Source organism: Adelges cooleyi, unplaced genomic scaffold, assembly GCF_023614345.1.
Source record: "Adelges cooleyi isolate 19-005CV unplaced genomic scaffold, UGA_ACOO_1.1 ACOO_flye_CR_arks_rails_tigmint_CR_PRNA_338, whole genome shotgun sequence".
NCBI classification, from domain to species: Eukaryota; Metazoa; Arthropoda; class Insecta; order Hemiptera; family Adelgidae; genus Adelges; species Adelges cooleyi.
The window spans coordinates 13,064-29,019 of NW_026096011.1; the positions used below are offsets into that span (position 1 = coordinate 13,064).

The 15,956-nt window shown below is 29.8% G+C and overlaps 1 long non-coding RNA gene across 1 annotated transcript; it reads right to left on the reverse strand.

The window, feature by feature from the left end:
- Window positions 1–13,850: 13,850 nt before the first annotated feature.
- Window positions 13,851–15,006, reverse strand: LOC126840056 (uncharacterized). The gene is made up of 3 exons (XR_007686027.1): window positions 14,933–15,006; window positions 14,372–14,467; window positions 13,851–14,073 (listed from the first exon to the last, which is right to left on the reverse strand). It is a non-coding gene; the product is annotated as an uncharacterized LOC126840056 (long non-coding RNA).
- Window positions 15,007–15,956: the final 950 nt, after the last annotated feature.

Sequence of the window (15,956 nt, forward strand, 5' to 3'; positions counted from 1 at the left end):
TTCTGTGGCTAGGCAATTATCTCCGCGGTGATGATGTCCTATGAATCTTGTACCTCCCTTACCCTCTCACCCAGCAAAAAATGGATGGCAGTTTAGTAAAAAACAAAATTTTAACATACACATTAATTTCCTTAATGTTTTTTTCCGCGTTCAACTATCTCACTAAACGTTAATTTATTAACTTACGAGAGGGCTTAATTTTTCTACAATTGTTTTCTACGGCTGTCATCTTTTAGCGGTCTGTTAGCTATCAACGGTGGACCATACAAGATACATTGGTATCATAGTGGCTGTAAATCGAATCTTCCATTCGCATCTTATAAAAACTTAAAAGCGATAAACTCGACCTATTTGTTAGACTTAAAAGGCGCTTTTAGAGTTAACTGAGGTTACGATAGTGGCAACATGATCTTTCGGAACATGAATGTTCAGTGATATGTTAAGCTTAGCCCATGCAGTGGCGGATCTAGGGGTTGTCCAAGTGGGGGGGGGGGCAAATTTTCGTTTTTGTAGGTATAATAAAATTACTTTTTTTGTTTTTTACTTTGTATTAATTATCTACTAAATATGTTACAATGTATTCATTATTTTGATTAGTTATTTTTTAATTAATCATTATTAATCTAGTTAAAATTTGACCCAATAAACTTTCATAAAAAATAGCTACAACAAGTTTATTTAAATTCAAATACATACTTATAATTAAGTAAAGTACAATATTCAGATATTTATAATATAAAATCAATGTCTTTTTTTTTTCTTTAGCAAATATTTTAATAATATTATCTACATTTAAAGGGATTCGATACTGGCCGTTTTTTTTTCAGTCAAAACACATCATTTTTTGTCCATTGCACAGGCCGAACCAATAATCCGATAAGAAATTTGAACACAGATTTGAATTCGCCACGAGGTTTACTTAGGATCGGTCAGTGTACTTTTTTCAATTTTTAATTTTGACCCTTTCCAAATTTGATTTTAAAATTTAAAATTTTAAAATTTTATAAGATAGCCTTCAGCTGCCATAGAGTTCACATGTCTCGTGTTACGCTTCCGCTATTTTTCTGCTTTAACTTTACGTTAAAGTTATCGTTTTATTTCGAATTAGTTTTGTTTAAAATATCTAAGTTCACGTATTCAAGACTCAAAAAAAAATATAAAATCATAACGATCCTTCGGGATCTAGGTAAGAATTTAAATTTATATTAATTGCCTCAAAATAAAAAATAATCGCAGTCCACCGTCAACGCCGTTATCTAAAATTAGCAACGCTCCGATAACCCCGATAACAATTGTAAATCGTTCTCAAATACTCAATAACACAACAGGCCAACAAAAAACCATTACAGATGATTTAGATGACGACTGGATAACAGTTTTACCATCCAATAAAAGACCATACACACAATCACCCGGATCCTCTCCTATAGCTAAACACAGCGGTACAGCTAGTAATAATATAAAAGTACTAAACATATATACTCCTCTACAAACAAGTTCTGATAACATGGAAACAGAACAAATAAACGAACCTACCCCGCACAAACCACCGCCTATATTCATTAAATCTGATATTAACTACGTAAACTTTTGCGAGGCGATTAAAAAATGTATTGATATTGATGATTTCACTTGTAAAAGTAACACATCTGGTTTAAAACTTCAAATCAAAACCCCAGACTCATACAGAAAAATTGTACGCGTTCTGTTACAAAAAAATGTCGATTTTCATACTTACCAAATCAAACAAGACAAGCCATTTCGTGTTGTATTAAAAAACTTACATCATTCTACAGACCCAAACATTATTAAGAAAGAGTTAACCGAACTTGGTTTTAATGTTAAACAAGTCGTTAATACCCTGCAAAGATATACAAAAAAACCACTTCCTATGTTTTTTGTCGACCTTGAACCTGATACAAATAACAACGAAATATTCAAAGTCGATACTATTTATCACTCAAAAATCAAATTTGAAGAACTCATACTTAATAATAATCCAATTCAATGCCTTCGATGCCAAAATTTCGGCCATACGAAAAGATACTGTAATCACGAACCCCGTTGTGTCAAATGTGACGGAACTCATATGTCAGATGTTTGTCAAAAAACTAAAGACCAACCTCCCAAATGTGTATTATGTGGAGGAGCTCATCCAGCGAATTACAGAGGGTGCCCCGTGTACAAAAACGAACAACAGCGAAAAGCACCCAATTCTACATTTCAAAAAAGCAAAAACCGTTTTAATTATAATAATCCAAAAAATGTACAGGTCCCCACTGGTAACACCCAATTAGGAAATACCAACGAATACGAACCAAACACATACAAATCATATGCAAAAGTAACTCAACAGCACAGCCACTCAAACAATTTACAAAACATAGAATCAACTAATACTAACAACAATGAACTTACTAAACAACTCTCCTCATTTCTAACTGACTTAAAATCTTTAATTAATCCCTTAATATCTTTATTAACTACTGTAATAAATAAAATTATCCTAAAAAATGACTAATATTCCCAATCCTAATAATAATAACCTCAAAATACTTCTTTGGAATGCTAACGGACTTTTAAAACACAAAAACGAATTACAAACTATACTAAACGACAATAATATTGACATAGCACTAATTAGTGAAACACATTTTACTGACAAAACATACTTCAAAATATATAACTACAATTTATACAAAACTAACCACCCTGATGGTACAGCTCACGCTGGTACTGCTATTTTAGTATCAAATGCCATTCAACATAACGAAATCAGACCGTACCAAGAACCATACATACAAGCGACAAGCGTGTCAATAAAAATTAATAATGTTCCAACTACTATTTCAGCAGTCTACTGCCCTCCTCGTTATAATATACGCCAAGATGATTTTCAAAATTTTTTTAACACATTAGGTCATTCGTTTTTAGCTGGTGGAGACTTTAACTCAAAACATACATTATGGGGATGTTACTCGAATAATCAAAGAGGAAAAATCCTACATTCATTAATAACCAATAAACATTTTTCATTCATTTCTCCTCCAGGCCCAACTTACTGGCCAACTCACGCCAATAGGCATCCCGATATTCTTGACTTTTTTGTTACTAAAATACCAAACCATATAAATACAAATATAGAAAGCAGCTGTGATCTCTCTAGTGATCATTCGCCTGTAATACTTACCATAGGTGGAGCAGTTACAATGTCCTTCAGACCATCCCTCACCAATGGACCTATTAACTGGGGAAAATTTCAAGTAGAATTGAATAAAAATATTAATTTAAATGTTACACTAAAAACTCAAGAAGACATTGATAAGGCAGCTTATAACTTTGTTCAGCTCCTAAAAAACTCAGCACAAAATGCAACAACTCAATCAAATACTAATAAATGCACTACTAATAATAAACTTCCACCCCATATAAAATGCCTAATTTCTGATAAAAGAAGAGCTAGAGCCACATGGCAACACACTCGTTATTGTTCTGATAAACGCGTAATTAATCATTTAACTAATAAGTTAAAGAAAGTACTCCAAAACTTTAAGTCAGAACAATACGAGAATTATATAAGATCTCTTAACCCCATAGATAACTCTTTACGGCGAGCTACCAAAAGGCTAACTAAAACTAAAGAAATTATTCCGCCATTACTTAAAGAAGATGGTACTTTAGCCATATCAGATGATGAAAAAACTTTATTTTTTGCTGAGTATCTTAGTAATACATTCAAACCACACCAAGACATCATACCAGATATAAGACACATTAATATGGTCAACAACTTTCTTTCGAGCCCTCTGCCAATGCCCTGCCTGTCAAACCTTTCAGCCCAGGAGAAGTTCAAGCAACAATTAAAAAATTACCTAAAGGCAAAGCTCCTGGTAACGACCTTATTACTAACAAATTATTGACAAACCTTTCCCAAAAATGTATTCTCCTTTTAACTTTTATTTATAATGCTATGCTCCGACTATCCTACTTTCCTCCAATCTGGAAAATAGCCGTAGTTATTGTCATACCTAAGCCCGGTAAACCAAAAAACTTAGTGACATCATACAGGCCTATTAGTTTATTGCCTACATTGAGCAAACTCTTTGAAAAAAAAACTATTGAAAAGAATTCGACCGGTCATACAGGAACACAGTGTAATCCCTAATACCCAGTTTGGGTTTCGTGCAAGACACTCCACAATTCATCAAATCCATCGACTGACAGATACGATAGCATCATCCTTTGAAAACAAGCAATACTGTACTGGCTTATTCCTTGATGTCGCACAAGCGTTTGATAGAGTTTGGCACAGTGGTTTACTTTACAAATTGAAAAAAATATTTCCAGCCCCTTTATATCTCATTACAAAATCATATTTGCAAGACAGGAAATTCATGGTCAGACAAGGTTGTGCTAATTCATCTTGCTACACAATTGAGGCCGGGGTCCCTCAAGGTAGTGATCTTTCTGCCGACCTCTATAACATATTTACTGCAGATATGCCGCAAAGTAGAAACACATTATTAGCTACTTTTGCTGATGATACAGCTATTTTAAGTTACCACAAAAATATAAACGATGCCGCTCACTATCTACAATCACATACTAAGACTTGTGAGAAATGGTTTAGGAATTGGAAAATAAAAATCAACGAAAATAAGTCCAGTCAAGTTACCTTCGCTCTCCGTCCAGAAATATGTCCCGATATAATACTTAACAACACAATTATCGCTTCTCAAAATGAGACAAAATATCTTGGTCTAATTCTTGACAAACGTCTAACCTGGGGACCTCACCTCAAAGAAAAAAGGAAAAAATCAAATATAAGATTACATCTTTTCCGCCCTTTACTAAAGTCTAATCTATCACTCAAGACTAAACTGCTTATATACAAGTCAATAATTCGTCCAATATGGGCCTACGGAATACAAATATGGGGACCAGCTAAACCGTCAACAATAAGACCAATACAGGCGTTCCAAAATATTTCACTGCGAATGATTGCAAACTCTCCCTGGTACATCTCAAACAATAATCTACATAAAGACCTGCAAATAACAACTGTTAAAGAACTTGCAAAAATACACTACTTCAGATTCCACTCAAAACTAAACTCAAACTCAAATCCCCTAATAAAGCGCATGCACACGACTAGTATCCCCGGCAACCCTCCACGCAGACTAAAACGTAACTGGAATAGAGACTTATTAACATAAAATAAACAACTTAACATAACTTAACTATAGAGGTGTTACCAATGGGTGGCTTCCTCCTCACGATATACAAGCCTTGTAATATAGATAAAAAACAAAAAAAAAAAAACTTATTGTACACATATATTGTATAGATTGTTTTGTATTATTAATAAAAAAAAAAAAAAAATTTTATAAAAAGTACGCTGACCGATTTCAAGTAAAGTTCATGACGAATTCAAATCTGTTTTTAGCGACGGAACAAAAAATTTACTATTATATTAACTAAAATGGCTTTTACTCATAGACAAAATGATTTATATTGAAAATAATACCATGAAACTTATACAAATTAACAGGTAAATTAATTGACATGGTCGAAATTTATTACAACCATTTTTTTCTTGGGCCAAAGGCGATCACTCTATCGCCCCCCCCCCCCTCAAATCGGCCACTGAGCCCATGAACTACACATACAAAACTTACTTAATTATCTCGATAACCTTGCCAATCAAACAGACACAACAAAAAAAAGGGGTTAGTTTTTTTATTTCAATATTAGTAAGTCTTTTTCTGCTTCTCGGATGTGTGACTACCAAAGAGTTCAAGCTGAACGGAAATAAATTTGTAACACCCTATAAAGTTTTCTAAAGAAGAAAACCAATTGTTTGGAAATAAAAAAAAAGTCCTGTGTGGATTGAGTAAAATAGCTTAGAAAAAACTAGAATATTCATGCACTTAAATAAATCCATGACAGTATATTGATAGATTGAAAAATGGTCAACTCAAAACATTTAATTATAGTTACATTATTTAAGCAAATATTTCAATTGAGCATAAATGTATAATACATTTTAAAGTTACTATTACACCTATATAATATCTGTATATCATAATTATATACATCGTTAAAATTTTATCTGTATACACTGTAACTTTTTTAATACTGGACCAATTCCTTCGAGTAGCAACTCTGTAAATCATAAATTTCATCTAGTTGATACTTGGGAGGGGGGGGGGTAAATGTTGAAAAAGATTATTTCTTCACAGTCGAAATTTGGAAAAACAAAAAAAAAGTTTTTCAGCCTAGTCTGCAACCACGAAAGAGCATTTTCATGTCTCGTTGAAGTACCGAATAAATTTAGAGTAGTAGTGGAATTATGGATAATGATATAGTATATTAAGAAGCCGTAACAAGCTAGTATATTAAAACATCAAGTTTCTGGCTAATATTGTAGTGTTTAATATCTGACTTAAAACAATTCATAGAGAATTTGGGCCCTTAAACTATTTTGAATTTATCATTTAGTTCTAATTTGAACGTTGAACGTACAACATATCTATTATCTCTTACCCCTATCTTCCATCCCCTATCTCCCACCCCTATCTTCTACCCCCAACCCCATCTCCGTGTGATTACGCGTTTTTCGGTTATGTGCCAGGGCTAAGACATGAAAATGTCAAAAACCGTACGAGTTTTTAAGTTAGAACTTTTACTGGCTATAATTTCGAGAAAAAGAGGCGAATCGAGTTGAAAATTATTAGGAATATTTATTTGGTATGCCCGCGCATACCGTCAGTTGTATTTAAATTATACCCATTTCCCACCCCCCTAGAGGGGGTTCAAGTTTTTTTTGTTTTTTTAGTTTTTTTAGCCGTAATTTTAGGACCTTTAAGTTGAAAATTTATCAGTAGTTAGAACTCATATGTATCCATAACGCTAATAACTGTCGGATGGTAACATCGACCCGTGTTAGGTTAGGTTAGGACCAAACGGTCGGTATCATAATATTGTGTTTACTAATAGGGAAGTTGTAAACGAGTTGGTTCGGATGACCATTGAGTTTAGAGTGGAACCTTGCATAGTAGATTATGGCAGTTTAGTGAGCTGTTGTGGCGCTTAAGTCTGAACAATTACTTCGATTAATGCAAACGTGACTATTTATGTATTATAAAAATAAAAATAATAATAATCCAACTAAATAAAAGACTACGGCTCTTTTAAACTATATTATAAACTTCAAAGTCCAATCAAATTCTATTTTACTAAAAAACAAAAAATAGATTAACATAAATGTCTAAATGTATTATTCATACAAGTTGCTATGAGGTATTGCAAAATCACCCCTCCCTCTTACCGAAGGTAGTTTACAAAAATTACAATGACCTTGAAATAACATTGTATTACAAAAAAAACCAAAAACAATTCACGTAAATTGTTTTGTTGTATTATTCTAGAAAATCGTCAATAAGTCGAGTTGGCCATGAATTTTTGTAAGACCTTGAATTTGTCGATTCGTATATTTCAATTTATGTAAACAGTAGAAATGGCAATGCACACCGAAGTGTTTTTCTATAGTAAAAAAATTGTGTTTTCGAGTTAATGCTCAGGCGAGAATTCGATAAATCTTACAAGCTTATAAGTCTTACACATTTTCATAAAAAATCGTACATATAAATCGTTATTTATTTTTGAACTCGGTGTAACTTTTGAAACACATGCGCCAATGTGCGAAATTATACAAAATCCTCACTCTCTATCAATTATTAGAATAATTTATACACCTATGCAATGGTCTTATCGTTAATGACTTATTGGTTCATTTTGACCTAAAACGGAACCCCCAATTTGTTGAAAATTTTCCACCATCTTTTAAGGTCTCTGTCATTTAAAATTTTTTCAAATTGGGCGGAAAACGAAGCAACAATGGGTATTTTTAAAATTGATAAAAACAATTTTATTGAACTCAAACCGAATGTTTTCGTCATGGTTTAAAGATGGAATGAGTACGCTTTAGAATAATTGCAATTTTGTAGTGTTGCTTTTTTTAAAACATTTTTGGTTATCATATATTACAATATTATAAAAATAGTAAACATTAACCTTTTTTATTATTATTTTCCATAAGCCTATCAACATTTAAAAACTTAAATAGTAACTTGTGTACATATTTAATTTACTATTTAAACTGAGAATTATTTTCTGAATAATATACCGGTCGGTAACCAGTTTTGGCTAATTACTTTGGGAGTTATTAAACATTAAAATTTAGGACGGCAGGAAGGGTGGAGTGAAATATTATTTTTTCTGCTGGCGCTACGCTTCTGTAAAAATACTGAGCTGTGGAAAAAAAATAGAAAAGGTAAATGTTTAGTAATAGTTTTATAATATTGTAAAATAACTCAAACTTAAGTGTCTTCAATTATTATAAAAGCTACAAAATTGCTATTATTTTAAGAGAAAACTAGTGTCCTTTCCTTAATGAATCAATCAATTTTCTAGTGTATTTTGATTTTTTGAAAATAGTAGAATAAAATGTTTTTGTAATATACTCGAAGGTACATGTGTATTAATATTGGGTGTTTGCTTTACAACGATTTATCATTTTGTTTTCTTTATCGCTGTGCAAAATGTAGTCATAAGAAACGAATTTAGCAAAATAACGACCGGAAAGTCATACAACTTTTCTTAAGGGTCTAAAAATTTCTTTTAGTTCCTAGCGTGCAAATTGTAAAATGTATTATCTACATTTCCTTTTTTTATGTAAAGGTATATCAGATCAAAATTGTCTTTATCACAATTTAATAGGAAGATGAAAAAAAACGGTTAAGGGAACAAATGTCCTCGTGTCCGTCCAGACATGAATTGACGTTTAATCCAACCAAAGTTTCTGTAATACAATTCTTGGTTTTTCGGTTAAAAAAAAATATAATACTGCTACAGTTTTTTATACTTAAGCATAATAAATCAAGACTGTCTCGTTTCGATTTGAGGCGTTTTAATTTTCAACTTGATAATCATTCTTAACCAGATGACACTGGTAAAATAATAACAAACTGCCACATTTTTTTATTACGGCTTATAACATATTTAAAATGGTAAATAGGCACAACAAACAAATTTGGCAGTTTGGTTTGTTATAACCTATTGCTAAATAGCAGTAACCTCAAATTGTGGTGTCTGGCTGAGATTTAACTAAGTAGCTTTTCTAATATCTACCTATCTAATATTATCCATATTCCTACAACTGGTCTTAGAACACCTAAAAATATCTACATCCGGTCATGAATAATGTTACTATATTATTTTTATATACAAAATTAAAAACCTTCATCATTACTTTTCTAAATAATTGTATATTCACTTTCTTAAACGGGAAAACGTATTGAAAACACGTTCTAAGTTGTATTATTTATTTGAAATAAGAAAACTACTTGTTTTTATTTGTTATTTTGTATGCTTGTTCAAACAGTTACAGTCACACACCAATGTCCTAAATAAGAAAATATTCGAAAACAAAAACAACATAATTTATTATCGACCTAGTTATATTATTTGAAGTTTCCAACGTTAAAACGGTTTTTATTACTATTATATTTTGAGTCCATACATTTTTTTCTTGAGTAATTAAAATTGTAGGGCAGTTGTCAGTATTCCGAAATCAGTTTTATAAATGTATAGAAAAATATATATATTTTAACACTTACAGAATACATTCCATCTCTTATGGAATATTTATAAATGTTTGGATAATAATGTGGATTATACAAATATTGTGATATAACATACATGCTAAATTAGGCATTTTATACAAATTAGGAAATATCAATTGCTCAACGACTACCTTGAAGGTATTGAATGCATGTTATACGAGTATTATGGAAGTCGATTGTTGAATAACTGTTTCATTTACATTACAAAGACAAACTTGAACAAATAAAATAGGATTTAAACACAATATTAAATGAAATATCATTAGTCGATTTCTACATTAACTTAGAAAGCTGACCGATTAATTCAAATATTTTTTCAGAATTCAAATCTAACCATCCTGAGTTGGTGTAATTATGTCAGGCTTCTAGGCCTAAAATGTCCGAAAACAGGTCACTTCAACCCCCCCTCAAAACCTATTCACTGGATTCAAACTTATAATTTTTACAACAGTTTTTGGCTACCATAAATTCTGACTTAAGAGCATTTTCTTCAATATCTAATAAGTAAGCATGCTGTTCCCAATACACGTTCAATCAAGATTGTCAATACATTATTTTCACTTCAAATTATCTATTTGTATCATAACCCTTTTTTGTGACACACGAAAACCTCTAAAAAGTAAAACATTTTTTAAAAATAATTTTCAGTTAATAGAAAATACGGTACATTTTTTTATGTAGCCTCTGAGCTACTAGGGAGGGTCTTCTAGAAATTGGTTCTCCCTCCCTTAATTACACCTATGGATTTGTATGGAAAAAATCGCCTTCGATGATGTATCTAACCTATGTTTTCAAACAGGGTTTTGAACCCAATTTGTATTTGAATTTCACAGTAATAGTTTTTAAAACCGAATTTGAGTAGATTGAACAATTTACCAACACGACGTAAACCGCTTTAAAATGTGTATGTATATAAACAGCTATACTAAGTATTATATCTACTCGTATGCTAGAAAATGTGTCAATATTTTAGTAATCTTCAGTAAAAAAATACTCATACATAAATATACACATGAATATCTTAAAAAGGCGTTTGCATAGTATGTTCTTTTCCGAATTCCAGCAAGTATGATAATAATTCCAACCATTGCATCAACCTCTTACCTAACCTAGCCGGTTGTTTTTTAAATTGTTCTCATTTGGCAATACAAAATATAAACAGATATTTTATCGAGCGTTTCAATTTTAAAATCTATTCATTTGCTGTGGAAACGAAATTGTTTTTGTATTTTCTACTATTGTTTTCGTTGTAACTGTTCTTATTTGTACAAATATTTCATATGCGAAAATATTTCACTAAAATGCAACTTATTTGTATTTTGTTCCATATAGGTCGGTACTATTAGTTTTTATAACTTTATTTGAATTGTTGTTTTCAGTTTTACACTGTATTTTTTGTCCCTGCAAATTATTTTTCTGTTCGAATACAATATATAAAACCATTTTTACTTCTAATAGATTTACAATATACAGTATACCTTGGTTACATCTACTTTAGGTCTAATTTTAATTCCTAAACCTCGGTTAGGAAAAAAAACAAATAAAGAAAAATGTTCAGCCGCTTTTATGGAAAAAGATCAATTAATCCCACTTTTTTTCAAAACGAATATGCTTTGCTTAAAAATTAATTTAATATATTATAAGTCAGCGCTTAATTATCAAAATGTAATATATAATAGATATATATTTTTTTTTTTAAAGCTCAGAGCATATTAGGGAGCAATCACAATTATTCCAGAACTACAATAATTGAATGTCTTAATAAACTTCAAAAATAGATATATTTTTTCGTTTTTTTTCTACACTACTTTCGCATATTAATTACACAAAATAACAATTATAAGTTTTTGTGCCATAAAAATTGTATAAAGTCACCTGCTATAAAACATTGTTTTAACACAACAAAGTTATCGTCTAATTATAATTTATAGTAAACAATATTTATTCATTTTGGCAATATAATAATTTTGTAATGACCTGCTTTGCGGCCAATAACAAATCGTTATCACGTGTTGTCATTTTCTTATATTACACATGGACCTTATAATTTGCACATGGTATGTAACAATTTATCATACATTGGGGCAAGTTGTACCATTTTGACTTGGTAACTAAAACATTTTCTTTGTTATTCAAAATTTGAATACATAAATTTGTACGTATAAAGGTAGCTATTAAGTTAAAATGTACTAACATTCATTTAGAAAATAATTTAGAAAATATCAAAAGTGTAACAACCAACCCTACTCACCCCCGTACTAAAATCAAATGAAAAGCTTTATTTGATCACGATTTAGTAGAAAGTCGACTATATTCCTTAAATGTTAAGGTATATCTACAGCTGAAGAAACCAAACTTTAAGCTGGTCAAAGATTAAAAAAAAAAAACTGTATCGTTATTAGTTCTATTAACCATGAAGTTACAGTATACAATAATAATTGGGTACTGAACAAATAAGAGCTAATATGGTTATCAGAAATGAATGAACGTTCATTTAGATAACTATATTTCTTTAAGTACATTTTGTACATAATAAGGGTATAAATATTAAAAAGTTGCCCAAATTTGTCCCGTTTTAAATTACTAATAAAATTATAGTAATACCTACACGAGTGCTTCTAAAAACAACATTGTTTTTAATACAAATTTCTGGCTTAATAACTACGTATTTTTAGTGTAAAGGTAAACAATATATTAATTATAAATTGTGACTTACTTCCTGATGTATAGAATATTAATTATTATTTCAAAATTTACTACAACTTTAAATACTTAAACCCACTTTTTACATATTATATTTATCTGGAGGATACCTTACTAAATAATTAATATGTTGTTTAACCATACATCTCCTTGTACAACTATCAACTTTCAAATCAGCTTTGCTGATTTCATTCACTGTAAAAATAATTTAAACGCGTCATAGCTAACAAATATTAAAAAATGAATTGCCATTTAGGTTGTTTGTAAAAACGCGATCCTAATTTTAATCTTAACGACTAACGAATAAATGCTTCAGTACCTATATACAGTTAATGTATAATTTATGAGTTTGTTTTTTATCTATAAAAGTCGCTCCAAAACTAAGACTACTTAGACTAAAATAAAACATTATTTTACAAGAACGATTTGAGTCATGTCACAAACGACCGTCAAAACTTTAAGTAAAAATTATACAGCTTTATTACTTTGAACTTACATTGAATACTTATGGTTTTTATTTACATATAGAACTTTTTAATAATTACATGTTAATTATTATCAATTTTATGAATTGGCCGATTAAAATATTGTTAATTTTATATTTACAATCAATGCTCTTGACTATTGCATTTTACACAGTTGCTCATATTCTATTCATTCTCTGATTCAAAACATAATACATTTTAATTAACACATATTATTATGATAGAATGGTCCGATAAAATCTATAATATCCATCTCGTTTTTTAAGCTATTTTTAATTTAACGCATGTGGTATGTGTGGTATCGATGATAATAACTGTAACCTTGTTATGTGTATGATTATCTTTATTGTAATAATTATCTTAACTATTGTCTTTATCGTTGTCGTTAACTTTACTGCTATTATAATTTCTATCATTATTATGATTAATATCTTCTTATCTGTTAATCACAAAGAGAGTTTGTAGTCATTAAATACTGCGGGGGTGACGGACTACAGATAACTAACCAATAACCTTTGTCGATGTCACACACACGCATACAATTTTTCTTACATATATAAACATAAAATGGATTCGAAAAATGTGTTTCGATTAGATAATTGTTCATTTTTATAGATAACTATAATCAACCTTAAATTGAAATAATAACAAATACTGTCGTCTGTAAACCGATGACATTTTTTACACTTGTAATAGCATATTGAATCCAATCATAATGAATAAATTGAAATAATATAAAAAATTCAAATACCCAACAAATGTGTTTAAAATCGTGATGAAAACTGTTTATTATGAAATACATTTAAATAGCTAACAATTTTACAGGTATATTAGTGCGATATAAAACAAATTTCATATAATGAAAATAGGTTTCTGTAACATAATATGTATTTATTATTCATAAAAATAGATAATGTAAATATAATAATAAATATAATGCTGAGCTAACAGAAATTACAATTCTATGTTATCAAGTAATATCTTTTTGTGACTGTCCGGCCAATATTGATATACGCCAATCATAATATTTGTTGCGTAGAAAGTAAAATCTCCTTGTGCAGAAGTAAGTGTGCAATTATCATTAGTGTCAACACTTGCAGATTTCATAAATTTATGTGCTTGATGTTCTTGAAGCAATGAAGTTATGTATAATCCAATTAAAATGCAATTTTCAAGAGAATTGAATTTATAATGACCACCTGAAAACAGTTCTATAATATTAAATGTAGGTATTGAGATACTCAGACGATTGTATGGCCTGATGACGGTAACATTGCTGCCGAAATACGTATACGCCATAAACTATTAATTATGCGGTAAAGGGTATATTTATTATTTTGGCTTGTTAGGCTTTGTACATTTGTACATGAGAAAATAATACCATATACATGGTGTCCATATTGTAATTTTACAGCAATGTTACACAATATCAATACATTTTTTAAATTCCAATTCATTGATTTTTAATGATTATAAAAGAAAAATATCGATGTTTACCTGAAGGAAATTTTATTAAATTTCTAATATAAACTTTAACCATATCTCTTCTTGTCATACTATCAACTTTCAAATCAGCTTTGCTGATTTCCCTCACTGTAAAAATAATTAAATCGTGATGTATCTCACAAATATTAAAATAAATAATAATAAAAAAGTTAGTTGCTTGTGACATGATTTCATTACATTTGAATCTGTGTAGTTTGTACAATTTTACCATATTGTTGGGAACTTTTTAAATAATCACCACTTTCAATTCTAAGCAATGATGTTTTTGAATTTTAGCACTTTTGTCACTTAATTGTTTTACGAATGTCGTTTATATGAAAAGTTATGCTTTCCTTTGGTTGAAAGAACTAATTCAGAAGTGATTAAATTATATGATTTAATAATTGTAGTTATTTATTAATAATGGATATCTTTTTGTAAAGCAGACAAAGGCTAATAAGAACAAGAAAAAATCTGTTTAAAAATGTAATTGCCATACAGGTTGTTTGTAAAAACGCGATCCTATTTTTAATCTTAATGCTACTAACTACTATCGAATAAATGCTTCAATACCTAGAGTTTCAGCAGCAGGCACCGACTTGATACCTGTAACAACAATTGTATATAAGCATACAGATAATATATAATTTAATGTTCGTTTCTTATCTATATAAGTCACTTCGAAACTAAGATTACTTAGACCAAAACAAAACATTGTAAAATGTTGCATGAACTTTAAACTGTTCTAGTAGAATAATTTAAATTAACGATTTAAGTTATGTCACAAACGACCGTTAGTACTTTAAGCAAAAAATATACAGCTTTATTACTTTGAACTTAAATTGAGTGCTTATGGTTTTTATTTACATATAAAACTTTGTAAAATTTACATCATAATAATTATTATCAACTTTGTAAATTGACCGATTAAAATATTGTTAATTTTTATATTTACAATCAATGCTCTTGACTATTGCATTTTGCACAGTATGCTCATATTCTATGCATTCTATAATTCAAAACAAAATACATTTTAATTAACATATATTATTACAATAGAAATCAAAATATATATAGATATTTTCCTAATTTTTTCAGATTTGTTGACATCCCTTAATCCTTTGTATATATAGTCATTTACATTTCAGTTGAGAGCATGATTAGGATAATTCTTATCAAGGAACACAGACGAATCTAATATTGAATATTTGATAAGTTTATAGTATGGAGTTTTGCATGAGATAACTGGTAGTAAGATCAGTTTAGAAATTGGTTATCAACTGATTATGCTCAAAAATTACTATTCTGCTCAAAAAGTTGGTCATTAGAGACTTTTAGATTTCGAAAGGGTTCGTTAAAAAAAAACTAAAAAATGATCCAAAATTCAAAATGGCCCACTTACGGTCACAAACACTTTTCTTTTTAATAGATACAGTGTATTTTTTGTTCACCAAAATAAAGTTCTCATACAAACTTGTGTTGGAAAAATTGTTCGACAAAATTTATAGTATCCATCTCGTTTATTACTTTTTTTTAGTTTTATTAATTTAATTTAACGCATGTGGTATGTGTGGTATCTATGGTAATAACTGTAACC